The sequence below is a fragment of the Podarcis pityusensis genome (assembly GCF_964106645.2).
Source record: "Podarcis pityusensis genome assembly, chromosome: 17".
NCBI lineage: Eukaryota > Metazoa > Chordata > Lepidosauria > Squamata > Lacertidae > Podarcis > Podarcis pityusensis.
In genome coordinates this window covers 16366340-16380480 of record NC_138042.1, presented here as the reverse complement: position 1 = coordinate 16380480, position 14141 = coordinate 16366340, and positions in this window count along the sequence as shown.

Genomic DNA, 14141 nt, shown 5'->3' with positions numbered 1-14141 from the left:
TCCTTTGGGAATCAGTGTTTCCAAGGATGGCCAGTGGGAAAGACGATATATTGCCTTAAGCAGGTATGGAGGAGAAATTTGATGCAGGTCACATTTAAAGGCGGACTTATCTAATTTGCAAAACAAAATGTGAACTGAAATTTTGCCACCCTTCAAAATTCACACCTCTTTGGAGTTTGCAGTGCTGTTCTTCAGCCATGTAACATGCACAGAAATGTACATATTATCATATTTTTTGCTTTATAAGATGCACCAGACCACAAGATGCACCTAGTTTTTGGAGGAGGAAAACAAGAAAAAAAATATTCTGAATTTCAGAAGCCAGAACAGCAAGAGGGATCGCTGTGCAGTGAAAGCAGCAATCCCTCTTGCTGTTCTGGCTTCTGGGATAGCTGCACAGCCTGCATTTGCTCCATAAGATGCATACACATTTTCCCTTACTTTTTAGGAGGGAAAAAGTGAGTCTTATAGAGCAAAAAATACGGTAGTACATAAATGAATATATTAGTAAAAATGATCTACAGAAATGCATCACACTATGGAATATTGCTTGGAAAACGTGTATATTAGCCAAAAGGTGCTTACAAAATGTGTTTATTAGGAGATGTTAACATTTAAAATGCTGATCAATTTTCTTTAAAAAAAACACACACCCTGAAATTTCCCACAGAAAGATGGAGAACTGAATTTAAGACTGTAAAAATGAGAAATGTAGAGAACTAAAATGTTCAGATTCACCTATCCCTTGCCTTAAGTGTTACATGATTGCTGCCTACCTGGGAATATTGAACTCTATGGGGCTTGTTTCTCATGTCTAGGATTGCAGTGTTGCAGCACAATCCTTGGTAGGTCTATTCAGAATTAGTTCCGCTGAGGTCACTGAGGCTTATTCTAAAGTAAGTGGGTACTTGTTTCTGTAAAAATCAGATTTACTCTATAATTTGTCCAGTGTTCAAGGTAAAAAAACCCCATTAATTTTCCTCCCATAGTAAAACTGCCTGCTTTTTCCTTCGGCTGTAAGGCCACATTACTTGTCTGTTAAATTGCAAAGCCCTCCTGACTTTTCACCCTCATCTAAAATTACTTGTAACCAGAAGCTCTGGCCAATGTATATTCTTAGCCCAATTAGAGCATGTGAAATTTTTCTGTTCCAACTGGTCATGAACACATCCTTTCTTAGCAGGTACTAATTTAAAGTCAACCAGTTTCTTGGTGTATCAAAGGCTTACGCAATCCATTCTTTAATAGCAAATGTGAGATGTTATACAATTCCCCTTCAGAGAAGGAGAGCTGGAACATGAAAATACAACAATGGCTTTTAAAAGCCCATCTGGCTGATATCAACCGATGAAAAGTGTAGAATTTTGCATATCAGCCGGCTTAAACAGGAAAGGACTTCAAAAGGTTGATACTATCTGATAGGTATCAGGTGAACTTTTCATTCCTCTTTGAAGTTATATCTAGTATATAACGTGGATGTGCTGAGTCCCTCTTCTTGGATGACTGCCATCTTTGGGTCAACAGGTGTAGGGTATCACCATTTTAGTAGAGAACACAACAGCAATTTGACTTGGGTAGACATGCATCTTCCATGGGTGGCGATGTGCTGGAAATCTAGGGTTTTGTGCAGGTTCAGAAGTCATCCCAAGCATTCTGACATATGGCATTTGTGTAAGCAAGTGAAGCATGGACTATGTAGGATAGTACTTTCAGACATTCAAAATGTTGGTTCCGACCTTTAAAGCCCTAAACGGCCTCGGCCCAGTATACCTGAAGGAGCGTATCCACCCACATCATTCAGCCCGGACACTGAGGTCCAGCGTCGAGGGCCTTCTGGTGGTTCCCTCATTGTGAGAAGTGAGGTTTACAGAGAACCAGCCAGAGAGCCTTCTTGGTGGTGGCACCCTCCCTGTGGAATGCCCTCCCATTAGACGTCAAGAAAATAAAGAACTATCTGACTTTCAGAAGGCATCTGAAGGCAGCGTATAGCTGAGTCCTAGATCTGCCATTTGAGACATGCTGTTATTGACTTCTGCAACTAACAGTGTAATCCACTAATCTGGGATCATTGTGGGCATGGGTTGATATGGGCCAGATCTTGCAATATGAAAAAAGAGCCTATGATATTTAAACTATCCTAAGTAGGTACTAGAAGTGCTATAACAGATACAACATTGCATGCCACATTTTCTTGCATTTAACTATTGAACTTATTAAGAAGCAGATAAGAATACATCAGGAAGACTGCTTTCTTTCTTTTCGTTCTGCCACTATTATTGTAATCAGTATATATTTACTTCCTACTCCCAGAAAGAAAGTCTCCTTTTCGTCTGGCTTAAACCATTGGAAATCATAGCCAATCCATGCAGAGCAAATAGAATTACATGAGCATAAAACCTCAGGAAGAGTCGCCCAAATCTGTGCCAATTAACTTTACAGCAGTTGGATCAGTTAAAGGACTTATCAAATCTGCCCCAGTCACATTTGTTGACAAAGAGCTTTGTATTTCATCCCTTATTAGCCAGAACATTTTGCTCTAACCTACGTCTTGTTATTGTCACAAAACAGCACACATGTCAACTTGCTTGTGCCTGCTAATGTTACAAATTCATCAGGGAGGGTGAAGGTTGTAAAACAAGCGTATTAAGTTCATGCATAAAAAGCGCGAGGCAATCGTTTACAACTGCTACGTAAATACGCTTCCTTGATTTTTCTCTGTCAGGAAGCTGTAGGAGGCAAAGGTCAAGTACCCACCAAATGCGAAGGATACTCAGCTCACCTCAACCAGGTTCTTCTGTGTGTGAAGAGATGGATAAACCACGTTAGGTTTTGTGGCTCTTGTTTTGCTTTTCCTCATCATACCATTTCCCTAAGGCTGCTCCATTGGGGCCCAGCTTTGAACTATGGTTCTGAAGTAGGGAGATGGGATCTGAATCTTGGCTGTTCTCAGAGGCATAGCAAGGGGGCAGCAGCAGCCATCACCCTAGGCCCACGTTCAGAAGGGTGCAACAGGGCTACAGTGGTCTCAAAGCTGCTGTGGGAGGGAGGTGGCTACCTTTCTGGGCCGGCAACGTGACTTGCACAGCGCGCACATCTTCTGGGTGGTCAGATGGACTGGGAGTGGAGAGCAAGCAGCCATTCAGACCTTCTCCTGCCAGGATGGAGCCCCTTCTCACTGCCCACCCCCTTGGTGCCTTGGGATAGGGTGTGTGATGGCCTGGGGCTCGGACTCAGACTCGGAACCAGAGGAAGAAGAGGAGTTTGGATTTGATATCCCGCTTTATCACTACCCGAAGGAGTCTCAAAGCAGCTAACATTCTCCTTTCCCTTCCTCCCCCACAACAAACACTCTGTGGGGTGAATGGGGCTGAGAGACTTCAAAGAAGTGTGACTAGCCCAAGGTCACCCAGCAGCTGCATGTGGAGGAGCGGAGACGCGAACCCGGTTCACCAAATTACGAGTCTACCGCTCTGAACCACTACACCACACTGGAGTCTCAGTCTGCACCGGATCCTTTGCCTCAGGCATCATCTGAACCAAGGTCTGGGGCCTGATCCTGAAGAGTCCCAGTCTGCACAGGTTCCCCTGCAAGAAATACCAGCTGGGCCTAGTTAGGGGCCTGAGCCTGCCCTGGCTCCAGATGCAGGGCTTCCCTTCAGCTGGACTATCACTTACAGTTGCTCCACTACCAGTTGGGTCAGGAGAGGCTGAGGCGGCCCCTGGGTCTAGTAACCCACCGACGTCTCCTGAGCTGCAGAGACTGAGGTCTGAGAGAAGGAGAGACCTGAGTACTCGCAGGAGCAGTGCTCGCCTTCAGGCAAAACAGGGAGGTGAGTCACTGGGTGATCAGGACCGGCTGTTACCCTGACAAAGATAAAAGGCTGTCGGACCGCGCCCCAGGTTGTGGGAGCAACACTGCTGTATGCCAGACCCTGCCTGAGATCCTGTACCTGTCCTTGCCTGGTTTCCTGCCTCATGTCCTGCCTTGACCCTGTCGGACTGACTCCTAGTGGAACCTTCCGATTCTGGACCAGACCTGGACCTCGGTTCTCGGGTTACCCCTGGACCCAGCACAGGGAGCCCCATGCTTCTTGCACCATGGCTGGTGCTGCTGCCATGCATGGTGAAACTGGAGCAAAGCATAATGCTACTTTCACTGCCAACCCTTCCATTTCACCAGGAGCCTTCCAGAGGAGCCCTAGCTCAGGGTTTGCCTCTCCTCTCATTCATTTGCTTGAAGTCTGAAAATTAATTTGTGTGAAGCTTTTCTTCCTTAGCCTGAATTCTCAGCAATGGACAGTTGTGAGCAATTCATTGCTGACCGTTTGCCTTAGCAGGCAGGGCATGTTGAGAACACACTCTGATGTCATTCCATGATGTCACATCAATTCAGCCAATGAGTGTTAGAAGCTGTGCTGCCGTCTCCCTCACAAAATCCCTGAGCACTTTACAGATCAGACTTTGGAGGTTTATTTTCATGTTTTGGGGCTAAATATGAAGTGATTCTGCATGAAGCCAGCTCAGGAAGATAACAATCCTGGATCCACAGCAATATTTAAGGTTGCAAGTAAAAAAACATAAAATGCCAAAGTAATGCTATTAACCAAAGCCCGGTTATTTGAATCTTTATAGTTCTCTTCTTCTATGGTGATCACTCGTAGCCGAGTAAGATTGTCTTCCATAAACACGGTTTTAACAGTGAGTCCATAAGTGACTGTGGAGGCCAATTCTGGATCCACACGTCCTTCCACAGTGGGGACATTGGTTTCCAGGTGGGAGTCTATCACAGTGTGGATTTGTCAAATGTGCCTTCCTCTTAGCACGTTTCTCCCTTGCGTCCTGAGTTCGAGTGTCTTCAAAGCCCATGACACCTTTGGTCAAGGCTGTTCTCCATTTGGAGCGCTCGCAGGCCAGTGTTTCCCACTTGTCAATGTTTATACTACATTTTTTTAGATTTGCCTTGAGACAGTCTTTAAACCTCTATTGCTGACCAACAGCATGACACTTTCCATTTTTAAGTTCGGAATAGAGTAGTTGCTTTGGAAGACGATAATCAGGCATCCACGCAACATGACCGTAACCGAGGCCCAAATGACATGTTACAGCGAAATATGTGAGTGCTGCCAACCTACAAGATTATCCAGTTCTTCCCAATAATGTGCAGGTTTTTGGTTTTTTTAAAAAAGTGTAATGTTCCATAGTTGTATTGGCATTACAGTAGATTGAGCGCTGAAAGAGGCATTATTTGCAGATATTTGCAATAGTTCTTCTTGACTGTGCAAGCATATAACCAACTTTCCCCCCCCCTCTCTTCATTAATCCAGTTTTTTAAATGATGGATTTGGACTATGAATTGGGAACCCTTTGATGTAGAAATCTGGTCCTGTTTGCCCAGGTATGACCAATCGTCACCTTCTTGTGGTTCTGATTGGGCACCATAGTGTGCCCTGGAGTCCTCCAGGCCCACCACAGGAATCTGTCTGTGCACAATGTGCAATTCACATTGTTACCATGCCAATAGTCAAAACAGGGACAAAAGAGAAAGATGAACTTTAGGCTGGTGCTGAATGAAGAATTTATTGGAACAAATAACAATCTGGCTTCTTCAAGAGTAATCATTCTATGTGTTCTCTTGTTTCAGTGAATTGTACTCTCAAGAGTTCCAGTTCTCAAAAGGAATAGCACTCTTCCAATTAGAACTCCAAACTGAAGCACGCAAAGCTATTTCCCTTAAAGAGGAGACATACTGAAATACCCTGGACCTTTCCCCCTCCCGCCCCCATTCTGGTAAATTCTTTACTAGGTGCCACCTAAATTTTGCTTCTCATTTTATTAAAACTTTTCACATTACAATAAAAAAAAACCGAACAAAAAATAAGAAAAGAGAAAAGAGCTAAAAGATTACAGAGTTCTCTCAAGTTCTGCTTCTCATTTTCGGGACTGACCCAATACGTTTTGCTGCCTGAGGCAAGTCTCCCAGCCCCTCCAATTTACATGAGCAGAAGCCGAACAAATTTGCAGACTCTTATTTCAATGCTGAGGGCGGTAGGCTAGCTTAGCAGGCACAGGGCAGACAGGGCACAGTTCTGTCTTCCAACGCCATCCTGCCATTCCCTGCACTCCAGCATCTACCACCTGAGACTGCTGCCTCTACCTAATAATAGGGCCAGCCGTGCTTGCTTTGTTTTCCTGGTCGTTTTTGGTGTTGCCCTCTCTTGTTTGTTGGTTCTGTGCAGACTGGAGAAACCCATGTCTAGTTTGTGGGCTTGGAAATGATGAAACAGCATGCTTGTCATGCATTAGAGTATGGATGTGCACCAAAAAAGGCAAATTGTCCATTGCTTTAAAGCAGGCTTATTGTTAAAGGTACCATTTGATTTAAAAGATCAACATGCACACTAGATGACGAGCTTTTGCAGTGGCACTGTTTAGCAGAAGAGAAAACCTTAAGTAATCAGAACAGTTATTACCTCTATGTAAGCACGATGGCTATAAAATCCTTTCCTGTATAGGCAACGTAAGATATGCCCATCAACTGTAGAAAGGAAATAGCATAGCTAAAAAGTTGGCTTGTTTGTTTTTGACAGGTTGAGGTTGAATACAACCAGCTAAGGGCTAAAAGTCCTCTTCCTCAAATATTCAGCTAGTACTTGAATCAATTTGCGTGATTAGGGAATACCTTTCCGCAACTATATATATATATAGAGAGAGAGAGAGAGAGTCGAATTTCACTCATCAGATGGTACAATATATAATTTTTAAAGCCTGGCACTTTCAGAAAACTAGGAGAGCGGATGATTCCATATTCTTAACAGAAGTAGTTCAAAACTGAATAACCTTCCAGTTGATATATTATTAACCAGAAATAAGAACAAAAGTGAGGTAAACATGAGGGATTGTTTGAGTCTTCAAACTGTGTGCAGCTATGCTCCTAAACACAGCTGGAAGAATGTCCCATTAAAGTCAATGGATTTACATCTAAATGACTGTATTTAGGCTTCAGGTGAAATTCAAGTAAGAATAATATTATTATCTTCCTTTTACTGATAGGCAAAATGAAGTGTTGGAGAATGTCACATGACCAAGGTCAGTCAATGAATCTGGGACTGAAAATCCATTACTCAAATCCTTATAAGATGTTGAATTTCACCAATAGTAAGGAAGGGGGGGGGGCACAATAAATGAAGAGAAATTACCTCAGTAATGGCCACCCATAGAAAAAGATGTACAGTTGCCACCTGTTATTCTAATGGAGACAAATTATGTGATAATGTAACACAGTACTTAGCAGCAGCAGCAGCAGCAACCCAAAGAGTAAATAACATACAATTGCTACCCATCACTCTAATAGCATCAAGACGAAAAGAAAGAGGGAAACATGATTAAGAGCTAATGATAAAGAGCTTTTTCCTCAAAGAGAGAGCATTGTTGGACAGCAAGGTTGATTCATACTTCTGCTCACCATTGTCCCATCAGTAAGGATATAATTCTCCATCGCCTAAATAAATACAAAGAAATAGCTGTACCGAAGGAAATTTTTCTAAACGCTCATGCTTGTTTCTCAACCAGAAAGTGCTAGTCATGTAATATGTGCCATATTCTACCCATACTCCTTTTAATGGGGTTTTGTGTGTTTATGTTGCTGTGTATTGACCTGATATTTAATGAAAGAGTGAGATAGGAATACATTTTTCTAAACAAATAAATATTCTCCAACCGAATGATCGTCACAACTGATTCAGATCCATGTGTAATGTAAAACTGCCTTCACAGGGATACCTCCCCTGTTACAACAAGTGTTTGTGTATCTATTGTGTAATGCATGCGAGAACTGGGATGAATCCTGGCTCCTAGTGGTAGGTTTACCATTGTTCCAGTCCAGAAATGTTGCTCGTGGTGAAGACCCACTGAAAATAATGGGACTTTTTATTTGCAACCAACTTTATCTTGATTTGTGACTATTAGTTTTCAGACACACCTATATTGTGTCTCATTGTACAGGGTGAGTACTTTTTCCTCTACCCTCCAAATTCAGGGATAGGGCTGCCCCACCATCTCAGAATGGATAATTTTTAAATTAATCACATTCCCAATTTACTGGCTGCGGATAATCCTCAATATCTCAATTTCCTGGCTTGTCATGAAGATGTCTAAAATTTAGCTGTACGAGATCCCTGTTCATCATACATGTTAAAAATTAAAGTTTTGAATGCAGCACAAAATCAAAAGCCAAACAAATACAATTTTTTTAAATAAAAAATGTCATCATGCATTACATTAAGTATTAATGAAAGAAAATACCCAAATTAATAGGTGAAAGAAGATACCTAAATAAATTGGTTTCAGTAAAATGGAAATATTGGCAAATGGCAGAAAACACTCTAGTGTCCTGTTTTAGAGCTTGTAATTTTGAAACTGTAAGATTAGCTGCATCGCAGGGCAACATGGATTTAGGGATTGACATAATCATATACAATTAGTACAGCAAAATGAAATTAAGGGATCTTGTGCTCTGGTTGGAAGAGACTTAATTGCTGATTAGATGAGGAGGAGAAATTGATGTATTCCACCAGTTAAGTGGAAGAAACTGTCAAGATGTTGATATTTTCCAGAGATTGTGGTTCCGTGTTATAAAATAATTCTATTTGTAAGAAAAACTGGTGAGTCATACATTTCTTCTAGGGACATTAGTGTTCCGTAGCTGTCCTTAAAAAAGAGAGACAATAAAATATGCCTACCACTTGGCAAGGTGCAGCCAAGTCCCATGAGAGAGTCAAGGCATTGGTGAAAGCAATCACAATTGATCTCCAATACAACCACATGCCCTTTAGAGGGCTCACTCTTCCCCCAGTTGGCTCTCTCACTACAATAGCCATGAATGCAGCAGAAGCTAAGTTTACGAAAGGAAAGATCCTGGTTCTTTCTAACTAAGGTGGAGATAGAGCCATGCTTGGACTTTGATCTCAGCAGGAGAGGCAAACAAAAGTGTCTCCCCTCCCAAGGCAAATGTGATGACCTGGGACTCTGGCTCGGACTCGGACCCAGAGGAGTCTCAGTCTGCACCGGCTCCTTTGCCTCAGGCATCATCTGAACCAAGTCTAGGGCCTGATCCTGAAGAGCCCCAGTCTGCACAGGTTCCCCTGCAACAAACCCCAGCTGGGCCGAGTCAGGGGCCTGAGCCTGCCCTGGCTCCAGATGCGGGGATGACCTCGTTGCCTTCAGCTGGGCCATCACTTACAGCTGCTCCACTACCGGTTGGGTCAGGGGAGGCTGAGGCGGCCCCTGGGTCTAGTAACCCACCGACATCTCCCGAGCCCCAGAGACTGAGATCTGAGAGAAGGAGAGACCTGAGTACTCGCAGGAAGAGTGCTCGCCTTTGGGCGAAACAGGGAGGTGAGTCACTGGGGGATCCAGACCGGCCATTACCCCGACAAAGATAAAAGGCTGTTGGACCCTGCCCCAGGTTGTGGGAGCAACATTGCTATATGCCAGATCCTGCACCTGTCCTTCCCTGGTTTCCTGCCTCGTGTCCTGCCTTGACCCTGTTGGACTGACTCCTAGCGGAACCTTTGGATTCTGGACCAGACCTGGATCGCAGTTCCCCAATTACCCCTGTGCTCAGCATAGCAAAGATGAAGAAATAGGAAGTGAGATCTGTTCAGCAACCCTGAGATTCTCGGTCTAGCACATGGGTAGGCAAACTGAGGCTGGCGGGCCAGATCAGGTCGAATTGCCTTCTGGATCCGGCCCACAGATGGTCTGGGAATCGCCACATGGATCACCAGCATGCGCCTTCTTTCCCTCTCCCTCCCTCTCCCTCTCCCTCACACGGCGCCGGCGCCTACTCCCTCCCTCTTCCTGGCTTCTCCCCGCCCTGCCTAGAGAGGAAGGGGTCTGGGCTTTGTTGGTGCCAGCAGCGGTGCTTAAGCGGCCGCCATTTTAAGCAGCCCCTCTCCAGATCCCTTTCGCGCGCCACTCATCGTCCTGCTGCTGCCACCGCCAGCCCCTGCCGCTCGCAAGACATAGGTAAGCAGCCACGGGGGCTCATGATGCTCTTGCATCATTTTTTCCCTTCAAAATATAGTCCGGCCCCTCACAAGGTCTGAGGGACAGTGGACCGGCCCCCTGCTGAAAAAGTTTGCTGACCCTTGTTCTAGCACCTGATGGAAGCTCAGCACAGGTTAAAGGACATTTTGGAGGTTCCTCTCTCCCCGTGCAAAGCCAGCAGTCATCATAACAAGCTGAGTTGCATCCCAGCACTTTCAACACCCTCAAACAGAACAGATTTGGAGAAGGGGGAAAGGTACACAAAGAGGGGAGGATGCAAATTTCTGTTGTGTCAGCAGAAGTTATGTGACCATAGTTAACTTATTTGGATTCAGCCCACATGCAGCACTTCTACAGCTGAAGCTACCTAGCTCTGCCTCCAATGCAAAGCTCTTTGGTAAAATACTGCAGTATATGTATAATGAAACTGACCATTTAATTTAACTAACCAATGAAGGAAGAAATACTGACAAGTGCAGCTCATCATCCAGAGTTGAGAAAAACGGTACCTGCTGAAATTTCTCTTCTCCCCAACGGTTAAAGAACAGCAGCCCTGTCCTTATTTTATATATCTAGTCACCCTAAGGGTGAAACACATGCAATCATCGAAAGTCTTTGATTGCCTCGGCTCTTTCTCATTGTGAAACTATACGGAATAACGAAAGTACAAACTTGTACACAAGAACCTCAGTACTGCAATGCTCAGGCGCGTCATTATTCAGAAAGGCAGATCTGATAATGAGACGGAGCAATATTTTCCCCCTTTAATTCACGAAGCATACATTTTGCCGCAGAACATGGGGATAGCATGAAAGACAACATTATTTCCTCACAATGTCAGGCCCGGAAGCCGTGAAAGGCTTTGGAATTCACAGTGAATGGCTTATAATTTGCGCATTTATGTTACACTGAGTTGGGACAATGACACATGTAGGGTTTCTGTGCAGCTACAAATGACGCTCAATCGCGTGGTTCGATTCTCCTGTTTTCATTCCTTTTTGAAAGATGGAGAATTCTCTCTCTTTTTAAAGCTCTTTTAAGATTTTTTTTTTAAACCCCAAACACGGTTCAAGTGAATGCCAAGATTGAATGATGCTGCTATTACATAATTTTCCATGGGATTGTTGCAAGTCATAAAGAAATCCAATTAAGTTTCCCTTCCAAGCTCAGAGCTTCATTGAGCAAGGCTTTTTTTGTAAATGCAGATTTGTTGTACGGAAAGCCTGAAAAGTGAGGAGCAACTTGGGACTGTCTGTTTGCATCGCCTATGTGACAAGATTTGGGGTGGGGGAGTAGGGAATCCGACAACCAAAGAACTGTATTATCAGATATCCTATCCCTGTGCCACTAATCTGCTGTTGCAGTTGAGAATGCAAATATTCATGGCACCCACGGAACAATTCTGAGCCCAGTCTTCTTACCATGTTATCCACTGACGCACTAACTTTTTTTAAAAAATTATTATCTTGGGAGTTGGCAGGATGACATCTGATTCTGTGTTTTAGGCTGCTCCACAGGTTCAAGCAGATTATACCTGCAAAAAGATTTGCAAATCTTTAGGTTATACATGCTATGCAGTGGTACCTTGGTTCTCAAACTTAATCCGTTCCAAAACCAAAGCGTTCCAAAACCAAGGCATGCTTTCCCATAGAAAGTAATGCAAAATGGATTATTCCATTCCAGACTTTTAAAAACAACCCCTAAAACAGCAATTTAACATGAATTTTACTCTCTAACGAGACCACTGATCCATAAAATGAAAGCAATAATCAATGTACTGTACTATAAAATGTGTTTTGTGGAAAGTTCAGCTGCCGCGGCTTTGAAAACTCAGTATCGTGGTGAAGAGAGAAGTGGTACGTGATGAAATTCACTGTTGTTTGACAGAGGAACCAGGCCACTTTTGAAGTAGTGGCATATTCTGGTCTGGGTCACCGCATGTTTAGATGTTCATCTAGAAAGGACGTCGAGTGCCATTCACAATATATCCACTCCGCACTTCGTGCTGCAAACACATAAACATGTCCAACTTATTAACTTTCCTAATAATGTAAATAATTGCTTTTGTTTACAATTCTGTCATTTAAATTTGCAAGTTAATTTCTTATGAAGCGTTCATTGAGTTTCCTAGGAGTCCATGTGTTCTGAATAAAGAAAAAATAAACAGCCCAGTGTTTTCATCAGAACGGCAGTATATCCTTTTAATCAATAATCATGCACCCCTATAGCGAGAAGGTGCCCCCCACAACACATACATTGCAAAACCTCCTGCCTCTGTCTAGATGTTTTGCCTATCCCAACAGTCACTCAAGGGAGGGGAAAATGCTTTCTACCAGAACACAACAGGGTTGTCTAGGGTTGCCACCCGTTCCTAGAAAAAGGGGGTCATTTTTTTAAAAAAGAAAAGTGTCCCCTGTCCTGTTTGGACTTCAAATGGGATGCCTTCCCCTCCCGTGTTTCAGCCCATCCTTTTCTTCCTCCTCAAAACCGCATGGGCAGGGGGTGGATCCTGTGGGAGGAGGAGAGCGAGAGGCTGAGTGGGAGTTCGAGAGCGAGAGTTATTGTGGGACGTGGGCAGAGGGTGGGTGACGGAGAGCGAGAGAAGGGGTTTGCAATTGCGGTGCACAGGCCTGCTATAGTGGAGTGTTGGGTTTTGTGTGAGCAGGAGGGTGTTGGGTGGGTCAGAGAACAAGAGAGGGGGTTTGTGGGGCCCAGTCCAGCGTAGGGGAGAGAGAGTTTTCATGTAGTAGAGTGGACAGGGGTAGGTCGGACATAGAGAGCAGGAGAGCTGGTTTCTACACACGCACACCCACGCACATCCTTATCTATCCTAGGTAAAGGTAAAGGGACCCCTGACCATTAGGTCTAGTCGTGACCGACTCTGGGGTTGCGGCGTTCATCTCACTTTACTGGCCAAGGGAGCCGGCGTACAGCTTCCGGGTCATGTGGCCAGCATGACTAAGCCATTTCTGGCGAACCAGAGCAGTACACGGAAACACCATTTACCTTCCCGCCAGAGCGGTACCTATTTATCTACTTGCACTTTGATGTGCTTTTGAACTGCTAGGTTGGCAGGAGCAGGGACCGAGCAACGGGAGCTCACCCCGTTGCGGGGATTCGAACTGCCGACCTTCTGATCTGCAAGTCCTAGGCTCTGTGGTTTAACCCACAGCACCACCCATGTCCCTTCCTTATCTATCCTGCAACCAGGCAAAAATAAAAGTCACTATCAGAGTTCAAGCATACATTTCCACAAAGGCAAAAACACCCAAGGAGGATGTGAAGCAAGGGCAGTGTCAGGCTTCGGGGAAGTGGCTTCCACCCTCCCTTTGGCCATGGATAAGCAGAACAAACCATTTAAAGAGGTTTTAATGATCACAGCAAAAGAACAAAGAGTCCATGCTTGGAGTAAAGGTGCTCCCAATTAAGGTTTTTACCTACTTCCCACCAATCACCCTCATCACTTCCTCATCTTGCGACCTGAGCTCACAACCACTGTGCCTTCTGTGCAGCCACCTTATCTAATCTCCTTGACCTTGGACACTTTCCAGCAAAAGGGAGTCTGTCAACTCACTCTCTCTCCCATTTCTTTCCCTCCTAGGTGTTCCCCACTCAGCTCTACCCAACTTTTGTCTTCAGAACTATGTCCCTCTGCAAACCACTGCTCCAAATCTATACTGCTCCATTGCTCCTGGGCAACTTCTGGATCCTGGTCAGCAGGAGGGGGAGGCTCCCACCATTCCTCATCAAAGCAGCACTCCTCAGCCTGGCCTCTGACAGGCAGTGGGGTCTGGCCTGGGATGGGAAGGAGTGGCCAGAGAGTGTTTTGAATGTGGCCCCTGGGCTTGAGGTTACCCACCCCTGGTTTAAAGCAAATGGTGAAGCCGCCCACGGTTGCTTAATAAATGGATTCTAATGTGTGGAAGAGGAGGAAGAACTTTCAGCAACGGGGAATGGGGAGTCACACAGATAGGAATGTCAGTCAAAGTATATGTGCAAGTCTTCCCATTTCCACCTGTGAAATTTTGGAGGGCCTGTTACTGAGATCAATTAGAGGCCAATTGGTAATACAGATCGATGCTGGTAGATGAAAG